At 36.3% G+C, this 14876-nt stretch overlaps 1 long non-coding RNA gene across 1 annotated transcript in view; it reads right to left on the bottom strand.

Annotated features, from left to right (window-relative positions):
- Positions 1 to 11036: 11036 nt before the first annotated feature.
- The window catches only part of LOC310740848, an 8051-nt gene continuing 4211 nt past the window's right edge, over positions 11037 to 14876 (bottom strand). The window contains exon 3 of the long non-coding RNA XR_014537773.1: positions 11037 to 11196. This is a non-coding gene — a long non-coding RNA (uncharacterized lncRNA). The remainder of the gene's footprint in view (positions 11197 to 14876) is intronic.

Here is a 14876-nt window from a genome sequence, read left to right on the forward strand (position 1 = left end):
CTGAGCCATGATACAGGGTTGAGGAGCCCAACAGTGTCAGCTTGAAGATGCTGGTGCTTGAATCTTTTTGTAACATGTATGTGCCCATTTTAATAGTGAACTGAATAAGGAATAAAGCAGCCCATTGTATTGTTGCAGCAAATCTTTGTATTATAGGTTGCATGTTTCAACAAGCTGAGTCTGGTGCTCATGCAGCTGTATTTGTTTATGCTTGTAAAGGACAGTATAGACATGATGAACGGAAACTAACTTAGTAATCGATTGACTATTTTTTAATCTGTGTCTGAGTGTGCTGCACTTGATACGACGAATTATTGACCACCGCTGTTTCCTATTAAAATAATTGTATAAGTTTATCTATAATGAGTGAGTCAGTGGCGACTGTGGCAAGGAAACATTCACTGAGATGGCATGGACTCAAACGGAAGCCCATCTTCATCTGGGTGCCCTTAAATGTCCATTCATTACAGATCCATCATTGTTAAGGTGTGCAGTAATTGACAGTTAAATGCAACCTGTGTTCCTGGGCCATTGTAGTAGATTGTTGATATTAATTTCAAATTCATCCTCAAAGTTCTCGAGTTGCTCAGTAATTTTATGGGTCTTTGGGCAGTTGATGTGGAACCATGCTCAGCTGCATAGAGTGGACTCCAATTGAAGAGAACTCCATCCAGAGGTAGGATGAAGAGTCAAGTCAAGAGTCAAGAAGCTTTTATTGTCATTTCAACCATATATAGCTGATGCAGTACACAGTGAAATGAAACAACGTTCCTCCTGAACCCAGGTGTTACATAGAACAACATAAAACAAACAGTACAGTACAGAAAAACACAGGGCCGAGAACTAAGATCCTCGCCACATAAAGTGCATGTGTGCAGATGGTGCAAACAGTGCAAAAGACAACACAAGACAGTGCAAGACAACCCAGGACAGTGCAGGACAATACACAATACACAAAATATACAAATAAAAATGGAAATAGCTCCGCCAGTAAAACCTGTCGTAACAGAATAAGGTGCAGTGTAAACAGGAAGATGTAAACAGAATTTGTGCAATTCAGCAGTGGCAGCAATCAAAAATAAAGTGAACAGTAGCCAAAGGATTTGGACAGAATATTGTGCAAAATAACAAGTCCCGGAATCAGCAACAGACGGCATGTAAACATTTTGCGATAGTGAAAAGTGTGATTGGTATTGAAACCTGGGTGAGCGAAGTGTATGATGGGTGTTGAGTCCGGTTTGTGCAGATCAGTCACACAGTTGTGTGTAAGTGTGTGTGTGTGTGTGTGTGTATCGGCAAATAACGCAGCTTGAAACTCAGATCAGAGCACAGGAAAAGACAGTGCCCTAGGGGGACAGAGAGGGTTAGAGCCTCTTGCTCATGGGCAAGACAGTTTGGTTGAGCTGACGCTGATGCTCTGATATTCCCAACAATTACTGATCACCCCTGTTCCCAAACCAGTTATAAATCACCAGTTTTACAACAAGTGACTCACAACTGGTGAGTAATAATATAATAAAAACTTTTGTTTATTTTCCCAAATACTAACAACCATGGTTACATTTTTCCTCATTCTTTTTATATGAAATGTTACAATCTGTTATGTTCTTCAGATGAACACATTTTAATATGCAAATGATCATGACATTTTAGTTCCTATGGAAATTCGTATAAACAATATTGCTATTTGTGCTTTGAATAGTTTTGTGGGTTTATATCTGTCCTCCCGCAGTGGAGTGGTGCAGTTGCAGGGAGAAGAGATGGAGAAGGTGGAGGAGTTCAGGTACCTGGGGGTCAACAGTGCAAAGTAATGGAGAGAGTGTTAGAGAAGTGAAGAAAAGAGTGCAGGCAGGGTGGAGTGGGTGGAAAAGAGTGGCATGAGTGATTTGTGATAGAAGAGTATCTACAAGAATGAAAGGAAACGTTTATAGGACTGTGTTGAGACCTGCGATGTTGTTTGGTTTAGAGACAGTGGCATTGACTAAAAGACAGGAGGTGGAGCTGGAGGTAGCAAAGCTGAAGATGTTGAGGTTTTTGGGAGTGATGACGATGGACAGGATTAGAAATGAGTTTATTAGAGGGACAGCACATGTAGGATGTTTTGGTGACAAGGTGAGGAAGGAGAGATTGAGATGGTTTGGAAATGTGCAGAGGAGGGACATGAGTTATATTGGTAGGAGAATGCTGAGGATGGAGCCACCAGGAAGGAGGAAAAGGAGAAGACCAAGGAGGAGGTTTATGGATGTGGTGAGGGAAGACATGCAGGTGGTTGGGGTGAAAGAGGCAGATGTAGAGGACAGAGGGGTATGGAAACGGATGATCCGCTGTGGCGACCCCTAATGAGAGAAGCTAAAAGAAGAAGAAGAAGAAGAATGTCTGTCCGCCCACTCTGCAGGGGAAGCCATCATCATATTGGGCTGCTGTGTGCTGAAGAGTGGCAATTCCTGGGAGAGAAAAAAAAAAAAAATATATATATATATATATATATATATATATATATATATATATATATATATATATATATATATATATATATATATATATATATATATATATATATAAAGAAAATGTCAGGCTCTAATTTCCTGGTGTTACTGTTGCTCTGTTTTCACTGTGGTAAAAATAAAACTTGTGTGGTGATTATATAGTAGAATACATAGTTACTAAATATTGGGAGTTTCTATAAATATCTGCATACTTGTTAATGCCACTGCTGGATATAATGTAAGTGATGTGATATACGTTTTAGCTTGTTTCTGCTTTGTTCTGGGAGTTCTTTCTTTTTTGTTTGTGTGTAAATAAGGTGGGGAAGTTTGTTTTGGGATCAGAGAGTGAAGGAGTGAATGGGGAGTGGTAGCTCAGTGGCTAAGGTGTTGGGTTGCTTATTGGCAGATTGAGGGTTGCTGTATCATGGCTGAACCTGCGTTCTGACTTTAGGGTTCAAACAAAGAGAAGAATTTCACTGTACTGTAATGAATATTTGAAAATAAAGGCTTTTCAATGACTTCATGTTTCTTAGGTGTATTATTTAAATGGCAGTTAACAAAAAAAAAAATCTTTCAATAGCTTATAATAGTTTTGAAAACACCCAAGAGAGGTGGATTATTGTTTTACTTAATGTCAAATTGGATGAACACTGGTGTATTTGTTCATTAGAAATAAAAGAAACCTGCTTTATAGTTTTTACATTTACTTTACATCACAGTAACATTATTTCTTCACATATCCCAGGAATGTTAGGCAGCACAGGGTCGGTGATGATACAGTGCCCCTGGAGCAGGTTAAGAACCTTCCTCAAGCGCCCCAAGAGTGACAGATTGGCAATACTGGGCCTTGAACCCCCGAACTTTCAATCAGTACACCAGAGCCTTAAGCACTGCTCTACTTGCTATAATACAAACTGGCACAGTCTGAGCAAAAAATTTTTTTTTGCCCGAACAACTTTGCAGTGTCAGTGAACTCTCTTCTTGCATGTACGTTTGCACATTGATTTATTCATTGGAGGTCACAGGTTGAGCAGTTTGAACGGCCTTCGTGCTAGGAAACATCTTCCGTCTGACGTCTTTCCTCACTGTAGGCGGGGGGAAACAAATCATGAATAGGAAGAAATGTTGGTACGGTTGTATAGTTACTGCTTACATACAAATAGTCAAGTCATAAGAAAAGGTATGAAGGCAAGCTCAAATTCAAAGGTTTTCATAAGTGTGAGTGTGTTTTTATGTATTTATTTTAAAATCCAAGATTACTTGCAAGCAGTCAGAATCCTATCAAAGGCTTTTCAAGGACTCAGCTGTCAATGCACCCACTCACTGACCCAGAAGCAGGTGCAAAACCTTGTAATGAAAATGCAGGATGAGCAAAAGAACAGGAAGTGAATATTGTACATGCATTAAGTGTGAACCCAGAACAGCTTCAGATGTCACACTTCATCATGCACTACATGGCCTAAAGTATGCGGTTGCCTGATTAGCGTTAATGTTTCGTGTGGTGCACCGTAAGGTGTTCAAAAATAAATAAATAAAAGAAAAAGAAAAAAGTGTTGTAGACACATGCTGTGTATTCAGAAAGTATTCAAACTCTTTTATTCTTTAAAAAGTACTTATTATTATTAGAAAGTATGATTTTCTATCACAATATTTTGCAGCTTTATTTTGAAACATCTTTTTTTTTTAAATGAGAATTGTGAAAAATGTGATCATTTTGTAAATACATCGATCAGGCATAACATTATGACATTATAACATTACGACTGGTGATATTTTTATCATGGCACCTGTTGCTGGGTGGGAATATATTAGACAACAGTTGAACATTTTTTCTTTAAAGTTGATTTGATCAAAGCAGGAAAAATGGGCGAGTGTAAGGATTTGACGAGGGCCAAATTGTGATTTTTAGACGACTGAGTCAAAGCATCTCCAAAACTACAGCTCTTTTGGGATGTTCCTGGTCTGCAGGGGTCAGAATCTGTCAAAAGTGGTTGAAGGAAGGAACAGTGGTGAACCAGCGACAGGGTCATGAGCGGTCGATGCTCATTGGTGCACGTGTGGAGCGAAGGCTGGTCTGTGAGGTCTGATCCAACAGATGAGCTCCTGTAGTTCAAACTGCTTAAGAAGTTAATGCTGTTAATGCTCGACTGGTCAGAACTGTTTGGGCAGATAAAGGGGGACCAACACAATATTAGGCAGGTGGTCATAATGTTATGTCTGATCTGTGTATATTCTAAAAGGGAAAAAAAGGGATATTACACTGACCTTAGTACTGACCTTAACCTTTGTTATGACACTTGAAATGTAGTTGTTGTGCATTTTATTTCTCTGGATTGTCTTTGGGATGTTTTTCCAGTTTTTTTTCACCTATTTGCATATGAATTCTCATATAAATATATATATATATATATATATATATATATATATATATATATATATATATATATATATATATATATATATAAGATTGTTCCCGAGTTACGACGGTTCGACTTTCGATTTTTTGATCTTACAATGACAATTGAGATACAACAAAATTGTAATACGACAATACGTTGGACGTGCAGCTGGGATGAGCGTATCTCTCTCTCTTGCTAGCGGTCGATGGAGTAAAGTTGTCTCGTGTGTATTTCTTTCTGTTTCAAACAGTTTCAAACAGCAATTTTAGTTATAAAAGCATGTTTTAAAAGCGCCCAAGTATGTCTCCCTAAAATAGTGAGAAAAAAAAGAAGAGGAAAACTATAAGTTTGGGGAAGAAAATAAAAATATTATAAATCAGCATGAAGCAGGAAAGACTGTCACAGTCATAGCACCATCTTCGACCTACAATATTTTTGACCTACGCTGGGGTTGTTGTAGCGTATGTCCATCATAAGATAGATAGATAGATAGATAGATAGATAGATAGATAGATAGATAGATAGATAGATAGATAGATAGATAGATAGATAGATAGATAGATAGATAGATAGATAGATAGATAGATAGATAGAAAGAAAGAAAGAAAGAAAGAAAGAAAGAAAGAAAGAAAGAAAGAAAGAAAGAAAGAAAGAAAGAAAGAAAGAAAGAAAGAAGTTGGAATTACATATAAGAGCAAAACCCAAACCATGTGGTCAAAGGGGTTCAGAGGCAAAAATTGTTACTGGATTTAAATTGGTTCTGAAGTCTTCCAAATGAATTGTCTTTCTTTGAACACATATCCAGAAGTACCAAAAACAACTCTTGTTCATAAAATCTACACATGCGAAGTGTAGACTATCTGTTGCAATCTCTAGGAATGTTAGTTTGCTTGAATGCTTTCGTTACTAATTGAAAACGTGAAGAGATGTTAAAACAGTGACTAAACCCAAACAAACAACACAAAAACCAACTCGTTCTAATGCTGAACAGAACGCTCCTTTTCAACACTTAAGACACTAAGCAGACTCAAATTACATTTTTACATGCTGAGAGGACGCCACTGCTTTGTGTCACCGTGAGTTTGTTCTGTCGAGTGCGAAAACACAATTCGCTTCAACAGCAGAAACATTATCAGGAGAGGATAAAGTCTTTGATTGCATAAAATTCGCTTGTCTCGGGGACTCGAATACTCGCTTATTCTCCATACTCCTTTAATGATACACCTTATTAGCTTGCCATAAATTAGTGTTATAAACATTAGCTACAGTACATTAGCGGATGCTTGTTAATCTAGTTAAATGGGCTTTGGTGTAAATAAATAGTGAGGCTGAGCTACACAGTGGAGTTTTGACCTGTCTGGATAGACTGGTGAAGGAATAGGTTCCTCTGAATTACAGATTATAGCTTTGAAAATACATATAGGTCAGTCTACATGAGTATAATTGTTTTATTGTAGTATGGAGAACAGCAGAAACGCCATTGTTTCTTTTGACCCTTTGTGGAATCAGAGACAGTCCCTTGATATATTTATTCTCTCTCTCTCTCTCTCTCTCTTTCTCTCGGGCTGAGAAATGAGGGATGGATACAGAGTGGAGCCATAATCCCTGACGGTAAAGAAAAATTGGAGGAATGAGACCACAGGTCAGTGTTCAGTACATATGATTGAGTACACACGTAGACACTGGGACATGACCTATAGAGATTACGCCACCACCCGATAGCAGTCCAGTTTAGGGCTTAATTTCATTGCTGGTAATTTGCAAAGGAGGAAAGTAACGAAGCACAAATACTTTGTTACTGTACTTAAGTAGATTTTTCTGGTATCAGTACTTTATTTCATTTTTGTACTACTTTTTACTTTCACTCAACACATTTCTTTAAACAAATATCTGTATTTTCTACTGTTTACATTTTTACAACAGGCTCATTACTTTGGTTTTAATCTTTTTGGTGGCATGATCAATATTTTTCTTCTCGTTGCACACCGTTTTCAGCCCATCAACCTGTTTCTTGTCATTGCGTGGCTTCTTCAATCTACCACTGATGTATTATTTCCTGGCTATCAATGTATTCAGTACTTTAACATTTACCAGTCTTTTAAAACATAAGTATCTGTATTTCTACTTGAGTGAAGGATGTGTATACTTTTGCCATCTCTAATCCTCTGTGATGTAACTGATTTAAAGTCATCGTGCATCTTTTGATCGTCGATGTCCTTATTAACCGTCTAGTCCTGGTGTGGCCCTTGCAATTCTTGAGACACTGTGGGAAAGTACAGTATATAGTGATTTTGTGGTTAGGGGGAGTTTCTGTTTGCTGGGATCTGGGCATTGTTTGGGTTTGAGTGACACCTTGTGGTGAAGCAGACAAATGCAAATCCTTTTTTCATACAACATGCATACTAATATATACAACTACATATAGGCAGAATTTACATGTGAAACTTCGGCTGAAAAATCCAAATATTTATTTAGAGTTATATCCTTTGTATAGTGTGTACTACAACACAACAATGTCATGGCATTTTTATTATAAAAACTCTAAACCCGAGGTGAACAAAGCAAGAAAGGCAGTAGCTACAGGCCTAGAGGCAATGTTTACATCTAAGTTATGTAAAATCCCTTAGCTAATTTAAAATAAATAGTTAGTTATTCTGCTATATTGTAGTCATTCAGTAATAGATTTATCTTTAATTATCATATTTTACCTCAGAAAATCTCTCCTTGAAACAAAGTTTTCTATTTACGTTCCTTTTACTATTGTGTTTGCATTGAAGTAGTGTTCAAAGATTATGCTAAAACATTTTTTGATTGCCATGAAGTCTTTCATCACAACCTTAAGAAATTGTTTTTGGCTGTAAAGTTGAACACGTTTGGGATATTCTGTAATGTTTTGTAAAGCATTTTGTTGTAATTGGGGTAAAGCATGGTGGTGTTAGTATGATAAAGCAGGAAGGGTTTTCATCAACAGGGCAAATTAGTTTTAGCAATAAACAGAGGACATTTTAATAAATCATCTTTTGCAGATTTCAATTTAAGAGACTTCAGATTGGTCAAAAGTTTTACTTTTAGAAAGACATTGACAAGACATAATAAATGAGAATAGATTGAAAATATATGAATCCAGATTTACAACTGAAGGAAATTTATTTCTCAAAAAGACTTACAAGAGAATGTGCAACCCAAGATGTTCACAACTTTTGGCCTAGAGACATGAATACTTATGACTAATAAATATAAGATATTTCTTATTTAAATAAGCATTTTGTCATGATAATAAATAAAAGATTGTACCTTCATTTGTTTGTTAAGACATATTTTTTAAACCAAGCACTAAAATTCACAATTGCATTTATTCCATACCAAGTTGTAAGCACAGTAAATTATAGCCAAATGCCAAAATATGCATACACTTGCAAGACAAAGAAGAAAATATAAACTGTGACAGCACTATTAATGTGTTGCTACTTGAAAAATGCTTTATACAAGTTCTCACAGTTCTAATGTTTAGACTCAAATAATTTATAAAAAGATTAAAAATAAATAAATAAAAGTATGTGATAGATAGATAGATAGATAGATAGATAGATAGATAGATAGATAGATAGATAGATAGATAGATAGATAGATAGATAGATAGATAGATAGATAGATAGATAGATAGATAGACAGCGGACGGACGGACGGACGGACGGACGGACGGACGGACGGACAGACAGACAGACAGACAGACAGACAGACAGACAGACAGATAGATAGATAGATAGATAGATAGATAGATAGATGGTCAAAATGATAGATAGATAGATAGATAGATAGATAGATAGATAGATAGATAGATAGATAGATAGATAGATAGATAGATAGATAGATAGATAGATAGATAGATAGATAGATAGATAGATAGATAGATAGATAGACGGACGGACGGACAGATAGATAGATGGTCAAAATGACAGACAGACAGACAGACAGACAGACAGACAGACTGTCTGTCTGTCTGTCTGTCTGTCTGTCATTGTCTGACAGACAGACAGACAGACAGACAGACAGACAGACAGACAGACAGACAGACAGACAGACAGACAGACAGACAGATAGATAGATAGATAGATAGATAGATAGATAGATAGATAGATAGATAGATAGATAGATAGATAGATAGATAGATAGATAGATAGATAGAACTTTGAACTTTGTCATTGCATCTGCAGCCAAAAGAAGAAGTATGCAGTCTTACTATGTCATTCTCGACACTGCCCTCATGTGGTTAGAGGGCACTTTGCATAAACTAAAATGCACATTACTATCCATTAACCATTAAAGTGTTTGGAACACATGCACTTCATTAAAGTTTGAGCGTATTATAGCATGCTGGTTTCCTAAAAAAAAAAAAAGATATTGAGAGAGCTTGATGTGTTTAAACACACAGGTGAAACATGACTGATTATTCAGTGCTGTTCTTAAGGTCACTTTTTGGCCCTTTGGAATGTTTAGCACACTACTGAAAAAAATAATATATCAGCTATTTTGATTTTGTGGTGAATGAATTGACTGGAGGAGGGTGTTTGTCATGTTGTGTGTGGGTGGGTGTATACAGAGTTTTCCCTCCTACTTCCTTGTACCTATGGTGAAGAAAGGAAGTACATTGTTGATGTAAAACATTTATTCAGTCACTGAAACCATTTCGATGTCGAACAGATCTGTGGTTTTTCGAATATGTCGGCATCTGCCCATTGTGAATGTCTGTGTTTGTGCTACTGCTGGCCTTTGAATCTATGCCACATTTTTCACAGGGGCATTTTACACATCTGATACATGAGTGCCCCTTTGTGGCTATTGATTGAATTACATAATCTCTAGTAGTAGGTTTGTTGGGAGATGAGTCATTATTGACCTAATGTTAAGTCAATACACCTAGCAGGATGTTCCTGGTCTGGTGTTTGTTTCTCATGATCTTACTGTGATCAGATCTTTTCAGGGTGAAGTGCTAGAAGGAAATATTGAACTATTTTGACCTTCAATGATGCACAATACACAACATAAATCACACTTTATCATTATTTTTAATTCAGATCCTATAGGCTTAGATCATCTGAACTGGAGCTCATGAGCAGGATTTAAACTCCAAAGGGAATTCTAGCTTGACCTACTGGCCTGCATTCTCCTTGCAGGGTAACAACACAGCTACAGCCCAAGCCAGATGAAACCCTCTGTAGGTTTAGTGAAAGAAACTTCCATTTCAGGGGATATTGGCATGTTGGCACATACAATTTTAATGAAAAAACAATTGTAGTGTATGAGTGTAGACTTGTCTAAACTCTCTATTCTTCATACACCAAATACTAACTATACTATTTAAACTATATAAACAACTTCCCTACGGATCAATAAAGTATTTGTTCTAACACACATATTCTATTAATGTCAGCAAATAATCAATTTTGCTAATGGAGAAAGAAAGAATGCATTAGTGAATTAATATACCAAGAGCATCAGGAACAGAATCAACAATAATAACAAGAATGGTCTTATTATTATTCATGACTAATAATTATAGAAATGAGAAAATTAATAATAATGATGACAAATAATGATGAATAAAATAATTCAATCAATCAATGAACATAAAGACAGTTTTAGAACATTATATATACTGAGTGTGTGTGTGTGTGTGTGTGTGTGTGTGTGTGTGTGTGTGTGTGTGTGTGTGTGTGTGTGTGTGTGTGTGTGTGTGTGTGTGTGTAAATAGATAGATATATGTATATATGTATATATGTATAAATGTGTGTGTGTGTGTGTGTGTGTGTGTGTGTGTGTGTGTGTGTGTGTGTGTGTGTGTGTGTGTGTGTGTGTGTGTAAATAGATAGATATATGTATATATGTATAAATGTGTGTGTGTGTGTGTGTGTGTGTGTGTGTGTGTGTGTGTGTGTGTGTGTGTGTGTGTGTGTGTATACAGTATGTATATATATATATATATATATAGTGTAAACAAACAGTAAAATAGGTCACAGTTACTCCACATATAAATAGTTATAAATATTGATTAATAGTCAAATTAATCATTAGTGAGAAACATTTATTTATACAAACTTAAACCACGTGAGACTTTAATTTCTTACACTCTTTATTCGTGTTGTAAGAGGAAGTGAATATATGGCTGTTGGTGTTCATGTGGTAACGTTGTTTGTACAGAAGCTCATAACTTCACCATGGTGACATGATGTATGGATGGACTGGATATCTGTCAAAGTGCTCAGACAGTGATAAGTTATTGGTAAGCATTTGATCTCCTACTGTTCTTCTCTCTGAAGAAGTAATATGGTAATGCATCATTTAAGTAAAAGGGAAATATTTAATTTTTCTGCCTTAATAGTTAGATTTGATATAGTTATAATGATGCTAAATATTTTCCCTTAAGGCAACTATAATTATTTATTTTTATTTAATATTGCAACAAATAATGAGAAGACAATGTTTATTTCAATGTTTTTATGCTCACATCCACTACATTATTGTAATTAGAATAATATGGAAAAAAGCGTTGCCCAATGGGCACAACCACATAATCACATACCACTGAAATGTACAAATTCTGTACTATATTTCAGTTGATGTGGTATAAAGAAATATAAAATGTAGACAAAAATATTGGGTTCCTTCCCAAACTGTTACCATTGAAGCCAAGTTTAAAGAACACAATTGTATAGGGTGTGTTTAGATGTGGTAGCATAAAATGTTCCTTTGCTTGAACTATAAGACCCAAACCTGTTACTGCATAATAATGCCCCTGTGTCAGCTACATGAAGATATACTTTACATGGGTTGGAGTAGAAGATCTTGAGTGGCCTGCTATAGAGCTCTGACATCAACCCTATTGAAAACCAGTTGGGATCAGTTGGAACGCTGAATGGACCCAAGGACCCATCACCCTACACGAGTACTGGATTTTACAAAATCTGCTGTGGCTGAATGGACACAAATCTACATAACCAGACTTCAAAATCTAGTGCAGTATCTTGCCTGATGACTGAAGGTTATTATATCAGCAAATGGGGACTAAATGCGGAGCGAGATGTTCCAAAATTACATACAAATCTTATTGTCAGGTGTCCACAAACCTTGTTGTTGTTTTTTTTTTAATAGACTAATTTGAATAAAAATGCATATTACAATATTATTCTTGTTAACTAGTGTCAGTTTTCTTCTTTTTTTCTTTTCTTCTTTTTTTTTTTTTTTTTTAAGATTAAAACCCATGATCTTGAATTCCAGATTATGGTCACATGGTCATTTGTTACAGAGCATTTTCTCAAGGTGTAGATATTGAAAAAACCTTCTCTACAAGTTTTTCTTCACAAGCCTCTTGTCAGGAGGAAGAACGTGCCGGAAACTCAAGTGCAACACAACGAAGGTTTTAATAAAAATGCAAAAAGCAAAGGGAAGAAACGGTAACTAAATGGAACATCTAGGTTCAGCTAAATCTGGTGAATACTATGAACAGTGAGTTCGTAGAACTTGAAAAGTTGAGGTCAGTCTGGGACAATGATATGGCTTGGAGGCAAAAAAGAAATTGTGTTTCAGCCTGAAAATGTCTACCAGGCAACCCAAAGGAATTGTACATTACACAAAACCGGATCAGCACTGCTGTTTTTTTTTTTTAAACTGTGGGAAAAAATTATATTAAAATCAGCAGCTGAAGGTTCCAACACAATGCCATGGAATTATTAAAATAAGTTTTTATAATTGAATTTATTATGAAAATATTATATATTTTTATAGATGCACTTAATGAAAAGTAACTGTAAATAGGATGATTCTGGACAGTTTTTTTTTTTTTTTAAGAAATAAAGCATTATTTAAATCAACACATTCTGATCGTCTCACAAGGTTCCATTCTGAATGTAGAAGATACTGTGCCAAGCTTTTGAGTTTTATTTTATTTATTTTTTTATTTGTGAATCAACTTTGATAAGTGTTCAGTAGTGACATTATCTTACAATATGAGAACATTCTAAGGTAAAAGTATTGGCACCTCAGAAAAAATCATTTTTTTTTAATTGCCCATTATACCCCATTATTTTTATAATGTAACTGTCAGGCTGAAGGACTCGCACAATGTTTGTCTTTTCCATAGCAGAATGGTTTAAATCTTCTTCTTCTTCTTCTTCTTCTTCTTTAAGCTTCTCCCATTAGAGGTCGCCACAGCGGATCATCCATTTCCATACCCCCTGTCCTCTACATCTGCCTCTTTCACCCCAACTACCTGCATGTCTTCCCTCACCACATCCATAAACCTCCTCCTTGGCCTTCCTCTTTTCTTCCTTCCTGGTGGCTCCATCCTTAGCATTCTCCTACTGATATACCCCATGTCCCACCTCTGCACATGTCCAAACCATCTCAATCACACCTCTCTCACCTTGTCTCCAAAACGTCCTACATGCGCTGTCCCTCTAATAAACTCATTTCTAATCCTGTCCATCGTCGTCACCCCCAACGAAAACCTCAACATCTTCAGCTCCGCTACCTCCAGCTCCACCTCCTGTCTTTTACTCAATGCCACTGTCTCTACACCAGACAACATCGCAGCTCTCACCACAGTCCTATAAAATTTCCCTTTTACTCTTGCAGATACTCTTCTATCACAAATCACTTCTGCTATCACTCTTCTCCACCCACTCCACCCTGCCTGCACTCTTTTCTTCATGGCAGAATGGTTGAAATGATGTGCTTAAAACTTTACACTAAATATAAAAGTTTTTTTTTTTTTTACTCTTTCTATTAAACATATCTCTCAATACATGAATCATACGTCGCATCAAAATTCTGCTTGGTTTGCACAAAAGCATGTGAGAAAAACAATTTACGTGCGAATTGAAATAAAAGGTCATGAATCATTATTGCTTGCTACTGAGGTAATTTGTGCGTGTTACTTTTTTTGTGACTTTTATTTATTCATTGGTTTCGAATCACTAATATTTCTGTCAAATGTTTTGGAGCATGGAGTGTCTTTTATTTGACACATCCAAGGTTAAATGTGATTCATTGGTTCAATTATTGAGCATAGTTCTCTCAAGGATAAATCTTTTCTACCTTTGTGTGTCTTTTACCTAGAAACATGCGTGCAAAGAACAAAATTTCGATTTCCTCAGAAATCTAACTGGGGTCCATTTATTCACCTTAAATTATTTTGAAAAGTGAGGAATAAATATTAGAGTTCTATAAGCCAATCTGATAACATGCAGGCTAAAGTCTAACATCCTGATTAAATGTGGCTGTCTTTATTTTGCTAACAAGTGCACATTGACACGCTGACTGAAATAGCTATAGTTCTGTAAGTTGATGGACATCAAAGCTCACTGAAAGGATCAAATCGTCATCCCTGCTGTTATAATAACTTCCACTCTTCTGGGAAGATGTTCTACTAGATTTGTGCTCATTTAGCCACAAGGTCAGAAGTAAAGACAGGTACTGGTGTAAGGTCAGGTGAGGAGGCCCGGGGTCGCAGTCAGCATTCCAATTCATCCTAAAGGAGTTCGGTAGGGTTTAGATCAAAGCTCAAGGTCAGAGATCAAGATCTTCCTCTCTAATCCATTTACACCATATCTTCATGGCACTCCAATTGCACACATTGTTATGCAGGAACATGTTTTGGTCTCCTAGTTGAAGTGAAGGGAAAGTCTAATGCTAAATGCATCCTATATAATTGTGTAATTCCAAATTTGTTGTAATGCTCTGGGGAAGGAAAACATGCTCCAGGGACATGAACAGACATTTTTGAGGGGTCAGGAGTTCAAGTGGAGAAATATGTATTACATTTCTTGTCTAACCAAAACGTTAAATGATACTAACACAACTCTGACTTACCAATTTATATTCATTCCCTCACACACACCCAATAGTGTCATGTTAATTTTTTTAACAGATGTCTACAAAATAATCAGTTTACATAGCGGCCATGGTACACATTACATTTATACATCAAGATGTT

This window comes from Silurus aristotelis, assembly GCF_946808225.1.
Source record: "Silurus aristotelis genome assembly, chromosome: 2".
Classification (NCBI taxonomy): Eukaryota; Metazoa; Chordata; class Actinopteri; order Siluriformes; family Siluridae; genus Silurus; species Silurus aristotelis.